Source organism: Aedes albopictus, chromosome 2 (assembly GCF_035046485.1).
Source record: "Aedes albopictus strain Foshan chromosome 2, AalbF5, whole genome shotgun sequence".
Lineage (NCBI taxonomy): Eukaryota > Metazoa > Arthropoda > Insecta > Diptera > Culicidae > Aedes > Aedes albopictus.
The window spans coordinates 219,387,512-219,410,608 of NC_085137.1; the positions used below are offsets into that span (position 1 = coordinate 219,387,512).

Consider the following 23,097-nt stretch of genomic DNA (forward strand, 5'->3'; position numbering starts at 1 on the left):
CCATAAAGAACCCATTTCCTGGTGTAAACCACGAGGGAATTCCTGGAGGAATCGCCGAGAGAATTACTGGAGGAAACGCCGTGGGAATTCCCGGAGGAATTTGCGATGGAATTCCTGGTGGAAACTCCGAGGGAATTCCCAGTGGAAACATCTAGGGACTTCCTGGAGGAATCCCCGAGGAAATTCCTGGATGAATTTCTGAAGGAATCACCGAGGGAATTCCTGAAAGAATCCCCGAGGGAATTCCTGAGGGGATCCCAGAAGAAATTCCAGAAGGTATTTGCGATAGAATTCCTGGTGGAATCTCCGAGGGAATTCGTGGATGAATCCCCGAGGGAGTTCCCGCAGAAATTCGCGATTGATTTCCTGGTAGAATCCCCGAGGGAATTCCTGGAGGAATCCCCGAGATAATTCATGCAGAAATCCAATCTGCGGTAGCCGCCGAGCTTAAACCGCAGAAATTCAAATCATCCCATCAAACATTTTTGCTGTATAAGAGTGGAATAACCTACTCTTAAGCAAACTTTAGCTTAAGAAACTACTATTCAGCTAGTTCTGTTACTTGGGATCTGATCATATGATCCACGTTGTGTTGGTCATTTGTTTTGCTTGTTTGGTTAAATATTTGGCATGTCTAATGAGACCTTTACTTTGTTGTTTGATTTTGGTAGCTTTTCCACCTTCTACAGTCACCGTAAATACGAACCTCTCCGATCGGTTCATCCGTTCGTGAGTTTTGTTGCTGCGAAGGGGTTCTAAACTGATTTTCATATACATATATACATAGATTAGTGCAGAATATTCAGTAGAATATGCTAAAACACTTGACAGAAAATATCCTATACCGACTTCCTGTGCACAACATTGCTGTCTCACCTTTATCCATCAGTCATCGGCGAGCAACCAACTCGACTTTATCCTGCCACCCCCAACCCAACCAGCCAGCCCACCGAGAGGCAGGCAAGCCATCAACCAGCACAGCAGTGGCTGGCAGCAGCAGCGGTTCGGTGTTGTTTTTAGTGTTTGGTGTGAGGACCCTTTTGGCCTCTTCTCTGCGGCGACGGCGGCCGCGGCGACTTGTGCCGCCGATAATCGCCTTGGCACTCTCTCACGTAACATAAATTTTCTCTCGCGTGCGCGTGCCAATTTCTCATTTTTCTCTTTCTGGTGGCCAACCAATTCCGAAGGATTTCCTGGCGGCTGACTGCTGGCTGGCTGGCTGGCTGCTGCTGCTGCTACCGTTTTGCCATCCACCCAGTCAGCCAGCCAGAAATGTGGCACAATAACAGACGGCAGTCTGTGGCACGACTTCGGAACGTTCGCACGCTTTTCCCGTGGAAACTCGGTAACCTGTCGCGACAGTTGAAGGGTTTTGGGTTGAGTGTTTGAATTCGAAACACGTGTGTGCATTGGGACAGTCGTCCTGTGGAGCCGACGGCAGCGAGTGCGATCTGGTGTGGACCGTTGTGATCATAAGGATAACGTGTTTTTGTGGACTTTCGAAGTAGTCGAAGAACCCAAGGATATTTAAGTGCTCACCCAAGGATATTGGGACATGGTGACAGTGACCAGTCAGAAAAAAAATCTGTAAACTGACCAACCAGGACTACCAGCAGAAGCAGCTTCTACAGCAGCGAGAGACATCAGGCGGTGTGAAAAAGGTAGATTTTCCTTTAATCCTCCCTTTTCGGTTTCGGTGGAATACCACCACGACGACACACGTCAGGTCAACGTCGAAAGGAGAGAAGAATGGCAAAAGCCAGGCAGCAGTAATCCCCGGACCATAAAAAGAAAATGAGCGTAAAATCATAACCTTTCCGACACCCGTCACTCACGTCGTAATCCTTTGGCCTCGTGTCGTCGTGTGTCGTGCGGTGACGGCGGTGGTGCTGACTCCCGATTGTCAGTTCTAGTCCGGCCGCACACACAGCCACCCATCCACCCGCGTCGGTTGGCGCCGAAAGGTTGATGACGGGACTTGTGTAGTCCAGTGCACATGGGACTAAGTGATGGGATCAGTTGGTAAAATTTCATGAACTATGGTGGGCATATGAGCAAATTTTGAGTAGAAATATTCTATGGTAATTGTGAATCTGTACGGTAATATACATAAGTGATGGTTCAATCCAAAACATTCGAATATTGTTCAATGCTCGGAAACTACAAGAAGCTGATAAATTAATGATTACAGTATTAGTAAACTATAATATTAAACTACCACTAAAGCAAAAAGTGATTAGAATTTTTTCAATAATGAAAATTTGATTTTGATAGGTGTTATATTTTAAAGAATTAAGTGAAACTAATTTTTTGCTGTATAATCAGCAATAGGTATTTATTAGATGTTTTAAAATGCTAGGTACTTTTATACTCAAAAGTGATTGGTGAAATAATGAACCTGAGAAGACAAAGATCCTGTGAGTATATCGTAAGGGATTCTGAGGAAAATTGCAATTTCAACATTTTCAAATTTCTTTTCCGCCTAGTTCATTTATTGAAGGCTCAATCGTGCATAACGCTTTACAGGGCCGAGATTCTTTATATTTATTATTTTATATGTTTAAATAAATATCAAAAACTTTTTAATAGTAGTGATTAGTTCTGGATGGAGGCCAATGTACTCGTGGCAACTCAAGGTTAGGAAGTCACATTTCTCAAGGATGGGCAAGGTGAGGATTGGGTAACAAATATTTCTGGAATTCATCCGGTGTTACTGTGCATTTTGTAGCGCTTGGCACCCATTGGTGTTGGTACCGACTTGTTGCGTGGTTTGTTCTTCTGGATGGCCAGGACTTACTTGTGCACAAAAAGGACAAAACAGAGAAAAAGAAACGGGGGGAGAAAACACAAGCGAATTGAGCTTTTATACTTTTATAGAAACTCGTGAATGGCGTGCATATAGGGGAGATCGTGGGTTCCCAACAAATCCCTTACCGGAACAAAGGGGCTACCTCGGGCCTCAAGGGTATCCAATAGTAGTGCTCTGGAGGCGTCATTATCGGGGCATTGCCAAACAACGTGATCGATGCCATCATAACCGGGACCGCACTCAATATATCGGCACCAACATTTCAAAAGGGCGTAACTGCATTTGGAAGTAATACCTTCTTTCAAAGCTGTAGGTCGTACTGCCTCCCTTACACTCAAACCACCGTGGTTGTCGGAAAGAGGAGAGTTTTTCCCATCTGGTACTTGTTGTGAAAAACATGGAAATCATAACACATCATCCACAGCATTAAAAGAAGGTGATGATTCCAAAAGCAGTTACGCCCTTTTGAAATGTTGGTGTCGATATAGATTGCCGAGCGCAAGGTTTATTCCTTTATTCTATACAAATATGCGCCTAGCGAGTAATGGTTGGACGTGAGTCTTGACATCACGCGTATGAAGTCTCGACCTACGTCCAAACCAAAATTCCACGCTCGCAAAAAAATAACATTTGGAATAATGGAATGTACCTCAATAGAACTAAGCAGTCTTGCGAATAATCGCGACCATCACGAGACAATCACTTGAACCGCCTTCTGGAGTCACCCTTCCCAAGGTGATACGAACCAGATAGCATGTCATGCCTGGAATGACAAACATGTTGTGGGTTCTACCCTTCGCAGCTTTGCAGCGATAGCAGATGCTGAGTATGCTTCAGGCGGGTTGCTAGAGAATCAATCTCTCTGAGCAACGATGCATAACGGGCGAAGTGAGAGCGTTTGCCGTAGCCAGGGCGAACTGCGTGGTGCGCTCAATGTGTGCGTTTAAACTGAGCTATGCAAAACGAATAGGATTTATGACGTAGTACCGTGCGTGTGATAATACACATGCATAGTTTTACATGCTGTTGCGTGTGCATCTGCTTGAGGCGACGGAGAGAGTCATGACACTCACATGAGCCGTATCCAAGTCAGGATGATTGTAGCAAAACAAGGGTGACCGGGTGACTATGATGGGATTCTGTCTTTTCTGGTGTTAGCGACTGTAGAGAGAGTGAATCAGAAACCGCAAAGAGAGGGTGATACAAGTTTGTTGTTTATCAGCTTTTTTGTGACTTGTACGCTGATGCTTCGCGACACTGGAACTAAGACTATCCGAGAAGATAAAGAAATGGTCTACGGGCATGTTGGAAATCATAAACAAGGTTCCTGAAGCTTTCGAATGGCGGTGACATTTTCATTAAAGACACCGAAACCAGTGGATTAATTTATGCGAGACTCATCAGTGAAAAATCTCTTACAGGAATTGACATTGTGGTACTTTTCGTTAAAAATGCGAGGAATAGATATACACCGAAGTTGATCTGATATTTCCTGAACAGCTTGTTTCACAGATCGTTTTATAACAGAGGAACTGTCATTGATGAAGTGTACACGAGGAGGATTATAACCTGGGAGGCTTATATCAGATGACATGTAAAATGAATGTCATGAATTTAGACTGAGTATCTCTTTTAAGTTTGCAATAACACAGCGCAACGTTTTTTTTTGTCTCAAGGGCAAACTTATATGTATCTGACAGATTTTGGGCCGCTGAATCCGAATCTCCAGCACGTCACAATTTTGAGCTATACCTCAATTTATAGGGTAAAATATGCGATTTTGGGCTTTTTTGACTGCAAGCCATTAAGCATGGAAATATTTTTTAAGCAATCAAAAGGTAAATTGGTCAATTAACATCTAAATTAACGACTCAACCAAAATATTTCGTTTTACCATATCAAATTTGATGGATTTAAGCATTTTATGTTAGTATGTAAACTTGCATGCAACTTTTGACGGGTAACTTGTATAGGAAATATCGTACCTAACATAAATCGCTAAAACTATCAAATTCGATTTGGTAAAACAAAATATTTTGCATGAGTCGTTAATTTCGATGTTAATTGACCAATTTACCTTTTGATTGCTTCAAAAAAATATTTCCATGCTTAATGGCTTGCACTAAAAAAAGTCCAAAATCGCATATTTTGCCCTATAAATTAAGGTATAGCTCAAAATTGTGACGTGCTGGAGCATATCTGAGCCCGGATTCGGATTCAGCGGCCCAAAATCTGTCAGAGACACATAAGTTTGCTCTTGAGACAGATCAAAAGTTATTTTTTGTCTGAAAGTTTCTTTAATAAAGACAAATCAATCAATCAATTATTTTTTGTTACGCTGTGTAATAAGTGTGTTGCTCCACACTTGATGAGTAACCTTAGCGAGAGTTCCCAGAAGCGGTCCTGTAGAGGTATCATACAGGAGTGCATACAGCCGAGGGCAATACGCAAACAACGGTATTGAATTCGTTCCAATTTTATTAGGTGGCAGATTGCTGCTGAGAGGAAACTGAAAGAACCATACTCAAGAACAGTCGTTTGTAAAGTTTTTATGAGGTCTTCCGGGTGAGCACCCCACCATGTTCCGGTAAACCCATGTATCTAATTTTGGAAGTTGCCAGTTGTCCGAGATTGAAGCTCATGTTTTTCTGACAACAGATTGTGCAAGAAATTGTTTAAAGTTCCTGGTAGTCCACTATTGTGCAGTTTTTCTGGCAATATTCCTATGGACACTGAATCCAAAGCGCCCTTAATGTCCAAGAAAACTGAAGCCAATTGCTCCTTTTCCGCAAAAACCAGTAGAATATCTGATGTAAGCAACGCTAAACAGTCGTTTGTTCCTTTACGCCTGCGAAACCCGAATTGTGTATTCGAATTTGTTATTTTTTGATAGTTTGGCCAATTTTTGAAAATGTGCAATAAATGCTGAATAGAATGGCAAAATAACACAGGACCCAAGATGTCATTCGTAAACTTCTCTTCTACTTTTCTCTTTTCGGCTGAATATTCATGTGTATGGGTCCAAATAACTGTAAAGGTGTGGGTAGCCAGTATGAACATGCTGGGGATGACGGGTTTGATTCCCGGTCGGTCCAGGAACTTTTCGTAAAAGTAATTTGCTAGACTTCCTTGGACGTAAAGTATCTTCATGCCTGCCATACGACATGCAAAATAGTCATTGGGAGAGGAAGCTAAGCTGATATGCAGGCTTTGTCATAGTGGTGATGTTACGCCAAGATGATGTAGAAGATTCTTGTTTATTTCTGTGGAAACTGTTGAAGGTATGTTAAGAAATTTTCCACGGAGTTCTTAGAAGAATTTCAGGAAAACTCTTAATTATAAATCACGTCGTGTAAGTGAAATACTTGTAATGATGCTCATTTGATGCACTTCCACTCTAAGAAATTCGTCGAAAATTTTCAAAAAAAAATCCAAAGTTTCTTATAGATTTTTTTTAAGAGTGAGGTAAAACCCGTTCAGATTTTTTTCAGAAATTCTTTATGAGTTTCCTTCGTAAATTCATCCAAGGATTTCTTTGAGAAATCTTTTATTGATTCTTTCCAGTATTGCTCCATGGTTTCCATCAGAAATTACTCCAGGATTTCGGTCTTAAAATCTACCGAGTGTTCTTTCAGAAACTCCATCATCGAATCTTCTTCGAAGGAATCCTAAGGAAAATTATCCAGGACTTCAAATGTTCCTTCAAGAATGTCTTCAGAAACTCCTCCTAGAATTCTACTAGGTAGATTGCCATGTGTTCCTTCTGAAACTCCGCTAATATTTTTTTCTTAGGAAAATTTTTTTTTTAGAAAATCACTAGGGGATTTCTCCAGGGATTCCATCAGGAATTCTTTCGAAGATTCTGTCATGAATTCTATCAGTGGTTTCTTCAGGAAATATTTCAGAGATTTCTAGAGATCTTTACAGAAGTTTAGAAAGGTGTTTATCCATATGTATATTCTTACAGGAATTCCTTCTAAATACTCTCAAAAGTCATCCAAAATATATTTTTTTCTATAAAAATTTTCTTACAAAATAATCAATGAACTTTTCATGGAATGCCCCCAAGGGTTTCCCGAGGAATTTTTCAAGTATTTCTCCAGGCTTCAGAAATTCCTTCCGAGATTGCTTAAAGAATTTCCCTGGGATTTCTTCAGATATTTCTCAACCGATTCATTCAACATTACTTCCTTAAACAGTGATTCTACTGGAAACTTCTCCAGATTTTTTTTTTCGGAGATTCCTTCAAAAATATGTCCAGAGACTTCTTCACGAATTACATCAAAGGATTTCTTGGAAAACTCTTCCATGGCGTTTTTAAGTCGTTAGTCTATTATTTTTAAATTCTGCAGAGATTGTTTTGGGATTTTTACCAGGGGTTCCTGCAATGCTTTCTTGTGGCAGGAATTATTTTTAGAAATTGCTCCTGAAATTTCTATAGAAATAATATCTGAGATTCCAGGAACTGTTTAAGATATTCATGCAGGGATTTTTCAGAAGTTCTTCCAGAAATTGCGCCAAAAATGCTGGAAGAATTCTTCACAGAATTTTTAAAGGATGTTCCAAACAAATTCAGGATTATCTGAAGGAATCTCTCGAAAAACTCCCGCTGATACCTTTGGCGATTCCTAGAAGTTTTTTGAAAAATTTCTGAAGATATACCTGGACATAGCTTCCAGAAGCAATTTCTGAGTTATCTCTGGAGGGATTCCTGGAAAAATGCCTGAAAGATTATCTAAAGAAACTCCTGAAATATCTTTTCAGTTGCTAGAAAAATAAGAAACTTCTGGACGAGCTCTGCATACATAAAATCTTCTTCTTCTTCTTCTTTATGGCTCGACGTCCCCACAGAGACTTGGCCTGCCTCGCTTCAACTTAGTGTTCTTTGAGCACTTCCACAGTTATTAATTGAAGGGCTTTTTTTGCCTGCCATTGCATGAATTTGTACATAGTGAGGCAAGTACAATGATACACTATGCCCAGGGAGTCGAGAAAATTTTCCCGACCGGAACGGGAATCGAACCCGCCGTCTCCGGATTGGCGATCCTTAATCCAGATCCAGATCCAGATAGCCTTAATCACTAGGCTAACTGGAGACCCATACATAAAAGCATTTCTTGAAAAAAAAAATCTTCAATAGTGCCAAGGAATAGCTTCTGGAGTAATTACTGCAGGAATTGCTGAGAGGATATTTAGAGAAAATCTTCAGGCATCTCCGGACAAAATTCTGTAACATTCAAAGATCTGAAAAAAGGTCTGAATAAACCCAACAGGCAATCGCTGGAGAAATACCTGGGGCAAATTCTGGAGAAACCCCTGGAAGAACTTTCCAAAGAGTCATTTAAGAATTTTGTAGAGAATTTTTTTAATAAATGAATGGGAGAATCCCTAAATATGTGAATTCAAACCTGAAAGAAATTCTGTAGAAATACCAATTAGAAAAAATCTCTGAAAGAATCTTAGTGCAGAACTGCATATTAAAAAAAAAACCTTTAAAAGAATTCCTGTAGAAACTTCTAGAAAAATTCCTGGAGAAACCTCAAAGAATGTCTTCTGGAAGAAACTCTAATGTTATTCCTGGAGAAATTCCATCAGAAAGGTTGGTACAAACACATGAAGAAATACATCTACAACATTGAAGAAAATTCCTATAAAAAACCCTGAGGAATCCTAGGACGAATTTCTGAAGGATTTTTGAAGAAACCAGTTTGATACTTTCGAGATGTTTTTTGACAACTTTATTGAAAAACTCCTGAAGAATATCCAAAGAAATTTTCTTGGAGGAATGCCTGACAGAATCTCTGGAGAAACTTTCACAGAAGAAACTTATTTAACCTGGAAAAATCTTCAGAGAAATTCCTTCTGAATTTATGGCGGAATCCCTTTAAAATAATTCTTGCTAAACTTCTGAATTACTGGAAAATTTCGCGAAAAAATTATTCATGTAAAGGGGGTTCCCCGGAATACTTATTAATTCATAAGACGCAATATTGACGTTGTTTGGGGATTTTTTATTATTGTACAAATTGGTACGTGCACTCCGATGCACGTTAGTGTCAAACTTACGTTTCAATGAGCGAATGCCATTTGCTCGTTACAATGCAAATGTGTTGTAACAAGTGAACGGCCGCTGTTTTAGTTGGCTTCCTATGAAAATATAGCGACTGGCCGTTGGCGTTGGTTTTATGGCTATATCTCCAAAACGGTAAGAGATTCCATTTTGGTGTCAAAGAACGAAAGAAAGAACATTAGTTTTTGCGCTTAGAAAAATTTTGTTGAAAATAATCTATGATACAGACGGTACTTTTATCAGCATTTTTAGACGTTTTTTTCTCTATGGTGAAACATTTTCTGAGAATTTTTTTTTTCTCGACTTATTTGGCGTCGATTTCACTAAAAAAAGTTTGTTTTACGATGCATAGTTTTTGAGATATGATTTTTTTGAAGTTTGGGGTGTTTTAGACAATTTTAGAAAATCGTGAAATTTCATCTAGCGTTTTCCGGGAAAATAGTCCTCTATGATTTTTTTGAATTCCATATATGATCATATATCCACGACCTCTAGCTCTGGTGAAATTTTCATTGAAATCGGAGACCCTTCGGCCCAAACTGTTCGGTAATAAAAAAAATCCCCGTATGGTTCATTGAATCCGGAGATATAATAGTTCAAAGTTGGCTATCGGATAATTATGACTTTTTCTATAATCTTTTGAACTTCATATAGAATAGCCCGATCTTTCCCAAAGTTTTACCATTGATACACAACTAATTGATCAACTTCCGGTTAAAGCTTTAGATTTTTTTATGCATTTTTCAAAAAATTATAGCGCTTCCACCATTTTTGAAAAGTGAAAATTTTGCCTATCTCGATCATTTTGTCTATCCCCTGTATGAGCCATTTTTTTAAAGCTAAGTTTCCTGTTGCCACGTAAAGCGCTCAAGTAAAATTCCTCTTTTTTCCGCTAGTAATTTTGACAACTGATCCAGTATGGGGAGAAACGTTACTTTTCCTTACGGAATAATAGCACGGACTATTTTTCCGCACGGAAAAGTGACAGCTCCATTTGATTCGCACGGGAGCGGTTACGAGTGTTACACTTTTTTTCCTTACTTGCCATCTGCGAACTGCTCAAGTAATTTTGAAGCGGAATCATTACTTGACCATTACTTGTCCTATCTTTTTGCACAGTACGTACGAAGTGGAAACTAGCCATAAATCATAACTTAAGAACGAAGCGTATTAGACACAATGTTTTTTTTGTGAAATCGTAAGCTAATTTTCTCAGAAATCCAAAAAAAAAATATAAAATGAAAATAGTTTTCCAAAAAAATTCTACTGTTGAAGAAAATCGGTTGAAAAAGTCGGAAAAACTATTTTCGCAGTCCGGGAAAATTCTTAAAAAAAATATTTTTGGAAGGGAATTACATAAGCTATATTCTGTAAAATTTACAAGATGTAGGTTTTCTCCGTTCCTGACGAGTTATGACCAATTTTGTGGAAATGTGGAGGTCCAGATGTTGGTTGATTTTCGACCATTTTGATTATTAATTTGTTGCAATACGGTTGTACTAGGTGTCGTAACCAGATGAAAACTCCGTGAGTTTTCGTCTGGCTTACAACCACCAGAATGCAACACGTCCGTTGCTCTCTGCTTTGTCCGATTGACTCCTCCCGTTCCGTCTTTCTTTCACCGATCGCATGCATAATCGGATGCCGAATCTTCCACTCGACCGGCGTCGGGGGCTCTTCGCTCACATTCTCTTACGCTCTTCTCTTTCTCAAGCGGTTGTCAGTTGGGGTTCGTTTATTCAAAATGTCTACACAAATTCAAATGCGCAGAACGCAGCCTAAACAAGCCAAATAAATTAAATGAGCCTAATCTTCAAATCAGTTATTATTTTATAGTTTGTAATATACCATACCACACTAGGATGCTGTAGTTTTCATTTGGGGCTAAGAGAAATCTAATCGGTTGACAGACGGCTGAGGAGCTTCTCCCAAGTACTCTTCGAAAATTATCTCGGTAACCAAATGTCCAATCGAAATGAAATTCAATAGCGTTCCATGTGATAGCATTCATTTGCTGCCAAGAGAACCCAAATCCGTTGACAGGCGGCTGAGAAACGTTAGTGACTTTTTTGTAACGCACATACACACACACATACACACACATACAGACATTTGCTCAGTTCGTCGAGCTGAGTTGATTGGTATATGAGACTCGGCCTTCCGGACCTCGAATGGAAAGTAGGTTTTTCGAGCGATATTTATACGCTTCTTATGAGTGTAAGAAGGGTAAAAAGATGTACCTGAGACAAGATTGATAAACAATATAAATTCCATTTCCATTGCTATAAATTCCACAACAAGTTAGAAAGTAAAATTCGGCTGATTGGAGCTTTGAACGACGCCGACGCCAGAAATTATCACGGAGTACTGTAATCCTTCAAATGATCTTCATCTAGACTCGTTAACCATAGAAGTCCATGTATATCAATCCGGGCAGACCCCATAAATTTTGCCCAAGCACACCGAAATCTTTCCCCCCGTGTGGTGTGCGCGCCGCCGTATTCATTCGACCACTTGAAGCAATCAGTCACCGACCGCAGCCCACCCACACGTGTTCCGCCTCCGGTTGTATCCCATCCATCCGTCCCACAACCACCCACCCACGTAAATCACCCATCCATAGTAGGTACCTACCACCCACTACCTACTCATCATCATCGGTAGATGACGGCGGGCTGCGCGCACATACACACTCACTTTTTCTGACACCCGCAGCCCAGCTCTGCACACCGACCGTCGTCGGTCGTCGTGTGCCAGGTCTGTTCTTTTCTGTGCACACACTGACTGTGTTATCCTCGACCGACCGACCTACCGTCGTCATCGTCGATCGCTACCTACTAGGACAGTGGTTTTCAACCGGAGATGATTTCACTTACAGTGCAATTCCACGTGTAGAAAATAAAGAGGCATACGGTAATGATTTTCCTGGGAAATCTTGACGACCTCAGTCATGTACCTCTACCTATATTTTCAGAATCTGAATTCTGAATCTTTTGTAGACGGAAACAGATCTATTCACCAGACAACGCAGATAATACCACGAAAGGATTGAAAGAAGTCCTAATTCCAGGAAAAATGGAAGGTTTCTCTCGATTCATCGGTGGCCAAATATTGAGAATGCTGGAAACTACGAAGAGACTAACTTTTTGCTGGGGTCCACGATTTGTAACTTAATTCTCTCAATGAACTAAAGGTATTTCAAACTATTTCAAACATGCTATTGGAAAGTCTATAGACGAAATACCATTGCACAGGTTTGGAATCCACTGTCCCAGGTTCTAGCATCCAGTCAGTGTGCCGCAGAGTCCTTCTCTCATTTGATGATGACGACGACGTCGTCGAAAACGACGGTCGGTGGCGGCAATGACTCGACTCATCTCAACCGACCTGCCACCTATACGCGCGGCAATCCAGTTCAAGCGAAATACATAAAATAAAATTTACAAGTTCATGGTTCGGTTGTTTGTCATCTGCTGCTTCTGGGTGCTGCTTGCTATATGTGGGTTGGGTAGGAAAGGACTATTCTGCCAACGAGCAGCGCCAGCGTCTGGTCTGGCATGGCCGCCAACACCACCCGGATCGTGAAGGGGGTTTCCACCGGGTGGTGGGAGGCGGAGGCCAACCGTCAGACCAAACGACACGGCACGTTGTAATTCAGGATGACGAGCCTTGTGATTGCGAGTCCTAGCTCTAGCACTGCAAAGCACGGTTTGTCGTCGGCGTCGTCATCCTCGTCGGTCGGCCGACATCGTCGTCAAAGTTTTATTGCGGTGCTGGGCTGCTAACGATTTCGGTGGCTATGGCATGACGGCATGATGATGCGTGAGTGTGTCTTGGCATGACCCGGCCGCTCGTTCGGTTCGCTCGATAGGTCCTTGGATACCTACGTGTGTTTGCCGCACAGCGTGAGGACAATATGTAGTGGGAGGGGGCAGGCGACTAAACAGGAAAACTCACTGCATGCCAGTAGTCAGTGTCGAAGGCAATGTTCGCATCTTTTTATGGCTCTTCTCACACACCCCCGGTCGGGGTTGGAACGTGTGCCATGTATAGCGGTACGGGCGAGCTTGTAGGATCAGCATATCAGGATAGCGATTTGCTGTCAGGTTGATTGTGAAACATAGTGCAGCTCATATGACAATTTTGAGGCATGTTAGAATTTTATCGAATCCTTGGGCCGAGAACAATTTAGATCAATAAATCGATATATGAGCAACTCGACAAGTCTTATAAACCTGTTTATTATTTGCAACATGTCTGTGTATATTTAAGCGCAAAGTATAGAAATGAAAGTTATACCACTGGCTGTGGCAATATGGTGTTTGGTTGTGCTCGTGTTTTCTTCGTGTATTGGTTTGCATCCTTAATCAAGCAAGGATTCAAATCCTTACTCAACTTTCTGAAAAAAATGTTCTAATCTGAATGTCTGTTCTCTGTGGTTACACATACTATCAGACAAAAAGTTCTATAGAAGAACTCAATCCAATTCATCTTAACCATAGTGCTCCCATTTTCATTCTACCCAAAACAAAGATGTTAACCGCTTTTTATTTATTTTAATATATTTTGTTAGCGATGAGATTTTGTAAATGATAATAAAAAGGATGGAAACAAATGGTGCAAATATCGTCGATTATCGAAATAGAATAAATTTGACTAATTACTTACTTACAGTCCTGGGCACCCACGATGGTGCAGAGGGCCGAATTGAAAGATCTCCATCCTGGGCGATTGCCAGCCATCGCCTTGATCTGCGGCCAGATCAAATTTCTAGCGACTTGCTTGATTTCGTCGTTGAGGCTGCGCCGCCTTAAACCTCTGGGTCTTCCTCTGCTGCGATGTCCTGCTGGGTTACAAATTAACGCTTGCTTGTAGATTTTGTTTCCGCTCCTGCGTAAAGTGTGGCCGACCCACCTCCACGTTCGCTCCCGAATTTCTGTCACCATCGGCTTTTAATGACATCGACGATGGAGATCCAATTGTGAGGCCATCATGCACGAATTATATACCGCAGGCATCTATTAATGAAGACCTGCAGCCGTTGAGTGTTCTCCATTGATACACACCAGGTTTCACTGGCGTAGAGCAGTACAGATTTCACGTTCGAGTTGATAATTCGGATTTTGGTGCGTCGACTAATTTGATTGTTTTCTTCCATACATTTCTTAAACTCGCAAAAGCAGCCCCCGCCTTCATGATCCATGCACTTATGTCGATCTTGGTGCCGCCATCGGTCGCCGTTTGGCTACCAAGATATTGGAAGCTTTCAACATTCTCCACTGAATGCCCAGCTACCGTAAAGCTGGAAGGGTTGACAATGTTTACATTCAACGGTTTGGTCTTGTTGACGTTGATGGTAAGACCTGCCGCCGAGGAGCAATTGGCAAGATCATCGAGCTTGCTCTGCGTATCAGAGTGCCGTTGAGCTAGGAGAGCAACATCATCAGCCAATAGAGGTAATTACGTTCAAACGTATGCGTGCCTTTTTTGTAGATGTAGTTGTGAAACTGCGAGGAAAATATTTGCACTCTTGTCCCGGACGTTAGTTTTATCATTATTTACCCGTTTTACCCATTTCGATTGGGTAATATTTGCATATGCAATCTGAATAGCCTTACAATCGGCGTGCACTTTTGTGTGAGGAAAAATTTGCGCTAGTGTTCGTGTGTTGAAATGTCACTTATCTCTATTCGAAGCCATTTAGGTGCTCCATGGTTATGAGCTGCCACAACATCCCACGATTTGGCTCACGATCAATCGCACCTACTAGGATCTCGTCGAATACGATAAGGAACAGTAGCGATGATAGTATAGTGTGGTGCCACTTTGGTGTTCGTCTCAAGTCACAACAGCATCAGTGTCCGTTGAAAGCCCTTCAGAAACGCGTGAACTGGAGGAATTGCGCTCAATGTTCTAAATTTCACCAGGTTAGGCCCATCGGGCAAAGTGGTGTTTGTGATATGATAATTTTGAAGTAGTAGTCGTGTCATGTCAACTTCGGCAAGCCGAAATCGCACGAAGTTGCCGAAGGTGACGTCACGTTCCAGAAGCTGCGAACAAATTTTCTGGCGAACGTGACGTCGCGATCAGCTGATCGGTTTGTTTACATATTTTTATCGACAAATACAGGCAAACATATACGTTCACCCGGACCTGTGAATAATTGACATCGAATTGCGCTGTCAGATTGCATCGTTGACAACCGAGATCAAACGAATCAAAACAAACCGATCTCCAAGAAGTCGTTCCTCGTCACGATCCGGAAGGATTCCTGCGGATGATGAAATATGCTGGTTCCATCTGGTGGTCGTGCGCTCAACTAAATTCAACAACCGAAAAAACTAATTTCGCGTTCACCTGAATCGGCGGGGGTGGACGGAATACAAGAAAGTCGCCGCATCTTGATTTTCGACCGTACCAGCAACACACGATTCCTTATCGACACCGGATCCGATGTCTCGATACTCCCTGCGACTTCCAGAGAACGGTTTAGAGGAACGACATCTTTCGACTTGCATGCTGCCAACGGTTCCAACATCAAGGTTTACGGTAAACGTATTCTTACGATCGATCTCGGTCTACGACGAAGATTCAACTGGTGTTTCTTGTACGGTGATGTCAGTGTGGCAATAATCGGAGCAGACTTCCTCGCGGCAAATGGACTTCTCGTGGACCTCAAGAATCGACGATTGATTGATCGACGAAATTGACTTCGATTGGCGGTTTATCGGAAAAACCGTTCCATATCATAACAGTGGTTGCCATGGACCACCCTTTCCGGAGTATTCTACAAGAGTTTCGCGAAGTCACTTTGCCTACTACAATAAAATCAACCATCCAACATGATGTCACACATCATATCCGAACGTAAGGGCCACCTTTGGCCAGTAGATGTCGACGGCTTGCTCCAGACAAACTTGAAGCTGCTAAAAAGGAATTTCGAGTCATGACCGAACTAGGCATATGTCGTCCGTCTATCAGTAGTTGGGCTAGCCCACTTCACTGCGTTCTGAAGAAAAACGGTCAGTGGCGATTCGTTTGGGATTATCGCGCTCTGAACCAGGTAACCGTCCCTGAGCGATATCCCGTACCACACATCCATGACCTGTTGAATGCATTCCAGGGAAAAAACATTTTTACGACTCTGGATCTCGAAAGGGCTTACCATCAAATTCCGGTGGAAGACTCCGACATCGCAAAAACGGCGGCCATAACACCGTTTGGGCTCTTTGAATTCACCCGAATGCAATTTGGGTTGTGCAATGCTAGTCAGACCTTTCAGAGGTTCATGCACAGTGTATTTGCCGATATGGATTTTGTCGTAGTTTTCGTCGATGATATATGCATTGCGTCAACATCCAAGGAGGAGCATTACCAACATGTGCGTGCGGTTTTTGAACGACTCAAGTCATACAGGCTCGTTATAAACGTGGCAGAAAGCCATTTCGCGAAGCCAAGCGTGGAATTTTTGGGTTACGTTGTGAGCAAGGATGGAGTGCTTCCACTTCCAAGTCGAGTGGATGCCGTCGTTGAATTTCCTCTTCCGTCAAACGTTAAGGAACTTCGTCGTTTCTAGCACTTGTCAACAGCTACAAACGGTTTATTCCCAAGCTACGGATATTCAGTTCAATTTGCGAAAAATGATTCCTGATAACCGCAAGAACGATAGAAGAAATCTAACATGGACGAAGGAAGCTGAGAAATCGTTTTTAGAGTGCAAACAATCACTAGCATCAGCGACCTTGTTGCACTACCCGGAAACCAGTAAACCGTTGAGTTTGTTGATCGATGCGTCCAATACCGCAGCAGGAGCAGTTCTTCAGCAGTACGACGAGGGTAGTTAGAAACCTATAGGATTTTATTCTGAAAAGTTTTCATCCCCGCAGCTCAAATATTCCACGTTCGGAAGGGAGCTGACTGCAATGAAAATGGCTGTTCAATATTTTCGACACTTACTGGAAGGTCGAAATTTCATCATTTTCACCGACCACAAGCCACTTACGACAGCGTTGACTTCGAGCCCCAGTTCTAGACTACCGCATGAAGAACGATATCTTCAGTACATTTCCCAGTTCACCAGCGATATTCGTCACATCAGTGGGCAGTTGAACGTCGTCGCGGATGCATTATCGAGAGTAGGAGCCATCAGCGTTTGGATTACGAAGCGATTGCCAAAGATCAACAGCAAGATTCCGAGTTGAAACTTCTTCTACGAGCGCCAACATCTCTGAAATTGGAACTACGGAAAACGTGCCTATCATCGGTTCCCTTATATTGGGATGTGTCACAGCAGAAAGTTAGACCGTACATTCCATTGCGACATCGACAGGCAGTGCTGAAACAAATCCATGACCTAGCACATCCGGGCATACGCTGCACGCGCCGGTTGATTACACTAGTTTACAGAATCTAGTCTAGTCTAGTTTAGTCTACACATACACAGCCATTCATTGAAAGAATCCTGGAAAATAATAGAATCGACTACTTCTATCATTTTTCTTGTCATTATCAATGCTTGCAACACATCGGAGATGCAGTACAAGAATTGAAGCGGCCAGGCCTACTGTGCAGCGTTTTGGTGTGGATATTGCTATAGAACGGGGACATCTCGTACCAACCGCTCAGCATAGTAAGTATTGTGCATCCCAGCTTAATCACTCAGATGCAGACGATCTTAACCAGCCGTCGTTTATCGCGAAAAGATTGTGCCCCGTTTGATTTGTATACGGCGGCTGATTAACCATGACAGCTCCCACCCGGTGGCTGCAAAAACAGTTTTAGCCAAGGTGCACACCGTGTGTAAATCATACGGGCGCGGTCTGGCGCGATCTGATGCTGCGCGTTTCGAACGCAGCTTGTTGAGAATCTAAGATAAGCGCGACAATATAAATGAGAAGTAAATACGTTGGGAGTGACTTTGCTAAGAAAGTTAATGTCACTCCGTTGATGATTTTCCTGGGATGGGACATAGGAATTTCACCCTCATGTCCAGGCTTGAAAGCCTAGGCTTAGGCGCCATTACTCGCCCTCTGAAACGAGAAAAAAGGTAGAGTGATCCCTTCCCCAAACACAGACATAAAAAATGTATATAATATAGCAAATATCTCAAAAGGAATGCGCACAATAATCAGGATTGTGATATGCACAACTACACACACTACAAATCAGAACGAACTCACCAAATTCATCACTTTGAGTATGTCATTCGCCAGGAACAGAAACGGATGCCCTATCTGTCTGATCAGCCAAACAGGTTTTCTTCACAAGATAATGTTACAGCAACACGCTAACAACGCCATCTTCGGCATACATGCCAGGTTCCGGAACGTTACAGTGTAACAACTCTTTTAACAGTGTTTCCTTTACAATCGATTAGCCTTTCATTAGCCTTGTTGCATTTTTCATTGCACTCACCATATGCAAAGCCAGACAGGAAAACAAAAAGGGACAGCACAGAACTTCCCACAAAGAGAGTGACGGAAAACGGAATAAATCACTCACTCACTTAAAATGGAATAAGGAAGAATTGACACTCTACACACTTAGAAATTCTGAAATTTGCACGAAACGGAATCACAAAAAAACCTAAACGTTTTCAAGACTGAATCACAAATTGGACTTAATTTTACGCGCATCATGTAACTGCTGGTTGGTTGCGTTAGACGTCAACAAATCCGTTACACCAGAAACGTAGAATCAGTATCACGTTCATAAGCCATCTTCTAACTCGGTGAAATAGCCGAGAGGTAAGAGATGTGGCTCACGATCAACAGATCCGGTGTTCGAATTCATGTGTGGCAATACTTTACTTTTCTATGTTTTATCAGTCGAATCGGTTTTAGCGATTGCTAGACGATTAGAAAAAATACGTTTTATTTTGGGGTGTCTTGAAAGACGTAAATTTACATGTTTTAACCTTTAAATTTGTGTTTTTTAAGATGCTCGTATATGTCAGGTTCAGGACACTTAAAATTACACGATTTTTTCTAGGTGTGTAGTGAACGCGACGGAAAAAACAAACTGATCTGTCCTGAGCCTTTTTTTGCACCAACTGCCGACGCGAAAGATGAGGCGACGAACGGCGAAACCCTTAATCAAGTTCTACTGCATTGGACTCCAGCACCATAAAAATGTGACCACTTTTCACCGTAAAAAAAACTATCTTTACAAGACAAAACACTTGCACGAACGATTCACCACCGGTTTCCACGACAGGTGGCAATAATTTTGACCCTCTTTGAAACGGATTTCAAAGATTTCAAAGGTTTTTTTTTTCAAATTGCTTCACTGGATTTCAAAGCTTTTTCTAACCGCCTGAGACCAATGTTTTGTCAGCTGTTTTAATACTTCGTTTAGATCCTGCGAATATGTACATGTTACGCTACTTTAATTCACTAAATCACTGTTTAATTCTTCAAATGTAAGTTTGAAATCCATCGACCGAGTGTAAAAAAAAAATCTTGATTACACTAGTTTACAAAATAAGACAAAAGTCGTGAACTTCTGTCAACGACCAAAAATTTTGAAGCACAATTTAGCGCTGATTTCGAAATCGTGCTTCAAAAATTTTTAAGTGGAACAGTTTTTGAGTATTAAGTTTATGGTATTACCTCAATATCAAGTTTTACAACTTTTTAAAACATGGAATTTACCAATATTCAAATATCTTGCGTTTTGTTCAACCAATTCTAAATCTTTTTTCATAAATTAAAAGCTGAACAGAATACCATTCGATCATCTGAAGGCAGATTTTGTGACAGATTGATGAATTTCAGGATATTGGCGAGCTTTAGGAGGGATCTCCTTAAATTTTAGCAAAATTTCCAAAAATATGTGAAGAAATGTATTTTTTTTTTCAATAAGAAAAAAAAAACATTTAAAAATTCTTTCTCGACGTTTATTTGACATATCATATGTAGGCGAGTTACAGTTAAAAATTCAGCTCAATCGGAGCATTGATTAAGGAGAATGAGATGTTTGAAGTGAGCGACTTTGCTTAAAAATAGAACAAAAATCGGTTTCAAATCATCAGCCTTGTATGGAAAGTCGAAAAAATTTCCGCTCTACTGTATTTTTTTTTCCTTCTCGTTTTCGAACTCAAGGCATGATTCTACACCAAAAACGATCATTAGCTTACCGAGTTCAAAAATGCTGTAAACTAGTGTTACTGATCGATTTGTATGGAAAAATGTCAACAAGGACGTCAAGCAGTTCGTAGAAGGTTGTCTATCGTGCCAGCGCTCCAAGGTGCATAGACACAATAAAGCACCAGTTGATAAGCTTCCGTTTCCTGATAGTCGATTCCGGCATGTGCATATGGATCTAGTAGGACCGCTGCCACCGTCAAACGGCAATCGGTACCTACTTACGGTAGTGGATAGGTTTTCTCGTTGGCCAGAAGCAATTCCGTTACATGACATGACTGCTGAGACAGTAGCTCGAGCGTTCATCGACACGTGGATTTCGCGATTCGGTGTTCCGGATACTATAACCACAGATCAAGGAAGACAGTTCGAGTCGGACCTTTTTTGGGAGTTGTTGAAACCAATTGGAGCTAGGCACATTCGAACCACCGCTTATCACCCCTAATCTAACGGACTTGTCGAGCGGTTTCATCGTACTCTAAAGGCTTCCATAATGGCAGTAGATAAGAAGAATTGGAGTACTCAGCTTCCAGTCATCTTGCTGGGATTAAGCACCGCTTATCGTACCGATTTCGACTGTTCGGTCGCAGAGTTGGTGTACGGCCAAACGCTTCGTATACCAGGAGAATACTTCGAAGTTTCTGAAGACGATTGTGACCGATCGCAGTTTGCAAAGGATTTGAAAACAGTTACTCGCAAATGGAAACCCATCGATCCAGATCATCACGCCAAGCCACATGTGTTTGTCAATCACAAACTTCAGAGTTGCAGTCACGTTTTTGTTAGAGTAGATGCAGTCAAAAAACTACTCGTTCCACCTTATGATGGTCCGTTTGAAGTCGTTGCTCGTTTCGAGAAATTCATGGATCTTCAAATGAATGGTAAAATCCAGAGGATATCAATCGACCGTATTAAGCCAGCGTTCGTATCCAACCAAAGTGATGATCAACTAGAAGACCAGCGCACTAAAGTCACACCTTCAGGACACCTCGTCAGATTCCTGGTGTGACTGGGGGGGTGGGGGGATTCTGTAGTGCTACCATTTGTGCACCCCTAGTTTGTTCAATGTCATTGTCATTTATTGTGGTGGTGAAGGATGCAAGAAGTCTGTTGTGGATCTTCAAAATCGAAGCGATCACTACTACCATACGTTGTTGATGACGGAATGTTTTGATCGCAGTTTGACCATCACAGTCAGTGGACATAGTCGATTTTTGTGTCACGAGGAAAACGAAAGTACAAGGACTACTTTAAAGTTCTGCTGTGTAAGGTGCCTGATTCTTCCCTAACACCAGCAATCCAATCCCTCACAAATTATTCCTCAAATTTTCGACTTTTCTCGCACGAATTGCCACCGTCGAGCCTGATTGGCATAATTCAAACTCACGATCGAACGCACACACTCGTTCAGTTGCTGGGAGTCAAAAAATCATCGTTTGCACACTTAAAATCCAATCCGGCACAGACAGAGCACGGCACGTTGTCGTCAGTCGTACCATTCCGAAATGCTTCCAAAATTGCCGCCGCCACGCCAACACCACCCACACCGACGACCGGCCAACCAATCGGTCGGTGATCGGGGTGACAGTGCCAGAAACGACATCAGCCGCAATAACAGCAGTGGCGACCCGCACCCCCAAAAACGGATAACCATACCTATAGCTGCCGCTCGCTAGGTGGATGACAAATGGGAGATTCTAAGTTGTCGGGAAAATACCGCACAAGTGGGTGGGGGAGGCGCACACAGCACAGAATTGAACTGGTTGGTGGCAATTTTCGTTCGCTTTTCTTCCATTCGTCGTCGTCGAACAGGTCCCGCGATGCCATCGATGTCGTCGTCGTCGTCGTTGCCGTCGCTGCATGAAATAACACCCTCCGCCCGGTATGAAACGGACGGTCTCGACTCGAACGACATCCTCGTGGTGGCTCGTCGCTCGCACGTGTATCGGAAGATGGAAAGCGGAATCCCCAAAGCATGAAAACAGTCAGATACCTACTAGGCAAAACGACAAAAGCAGAAGCGTGTGTACGCTCTCTGGCAGTGCTGAAGCCGGCTCCTACGGTCGGTGGTGGTGTAGCAGCAAGTAGCAATAGACGCTTGTGGCGGTCGTTCCAGAAGCCATGAGATCCCTACTGGAGATGCACCGTGCCGTTGTGTGAAACAATTTCACTGTAAATAACTAAATACTTATAACATTCAACCAAGAAGGTAACCGCGGATGTCAGCAAGCACTGCTGGAAACTAGAATACTGTTAGACTGTTGTATAGGAAATATTCCGAGATAAGACCAGATCTATTTAATCACTGCATCGATAATGACGTAAAAATCTAAGGACATTGGGTCGCTATCTGGGTATGTTTGCGGTTTTCTCTAAACAATGGGGAGAATTTGCTCAACAGGCGCCTGAGATAGAATATAAAAAGCATAGGTAGAAGGGGTCTGCGACCAAATCTTATGTCAACGAAGGAACTACTTTCCCGATGTAACCGTAATCCATTCCAACTGCCGTCAAGCCCATCACCTCCCTGGGACTACCCGAAGGTATTGCTTAAGCGAGGAGCTAGTGCAGTTCACACCCTCGAAGTTAGCTGCCTAGATGTAAGACACGAATTTCGTAACTTATTCTTATAGGAGGACACCAAGGTATGGATCCGGAGTTATTACCGCAGCTTGTTAAGTTGCCTCACCGCTCCCTATGCCCATGGAAGGCGGAGAAAGGTCGACACCACGCTACCGCCACGGCGCGACATCGACTTACCAGAGAGACTTCCGTGCGGTCAACTGTACGATGGAAAGGGCTAATTCGATCGCTTTGCACCGATTCATTTCATTTGTCATATCGTTCTGCACCTGGTCCGCCCATCAAAATGCAAGTACGCTGCTCTTAAGGTCTTCTTGTACCAGCCCCCGATGAACAGGCGATGCGTTGGGACTTGGTATTCGCTGCATTTTGCAAGATTTGCCGCAAGGTGAGGATCTGGTCTGTTGTCAAGCGGCCGCCAACGAGCCAGTTTCCCATAATCTTATATACCGTAAACCGGGGTCAAATTGATCTCCGGGTCGAAATTGATC

The 23,097-nt window shown here is 42.3% G+C and overlaps 1 protein-coding gene across 1 annotated transcript in view; it reads left to right on the forward strand.

Moving 5' to 3' along the window:
• The first annotated feature begins 983 nt into the window (after positions 1-983).
• The window catches only part of LOC109411306 (uncharacterized), a 67,238-nt gene continuing 45,124 nt past the window's right edge, over positions 984-23,097 (forward strand). Inside the window, exon 1 of the mRNA XM_029855435.2 lies at positions 984-1,661. The gene's annotated coding sequence lies outside the window, so the exon portion shown is untranslated. The remainder of the gene's footprint in view (positions 1,662-23,097) is intronic.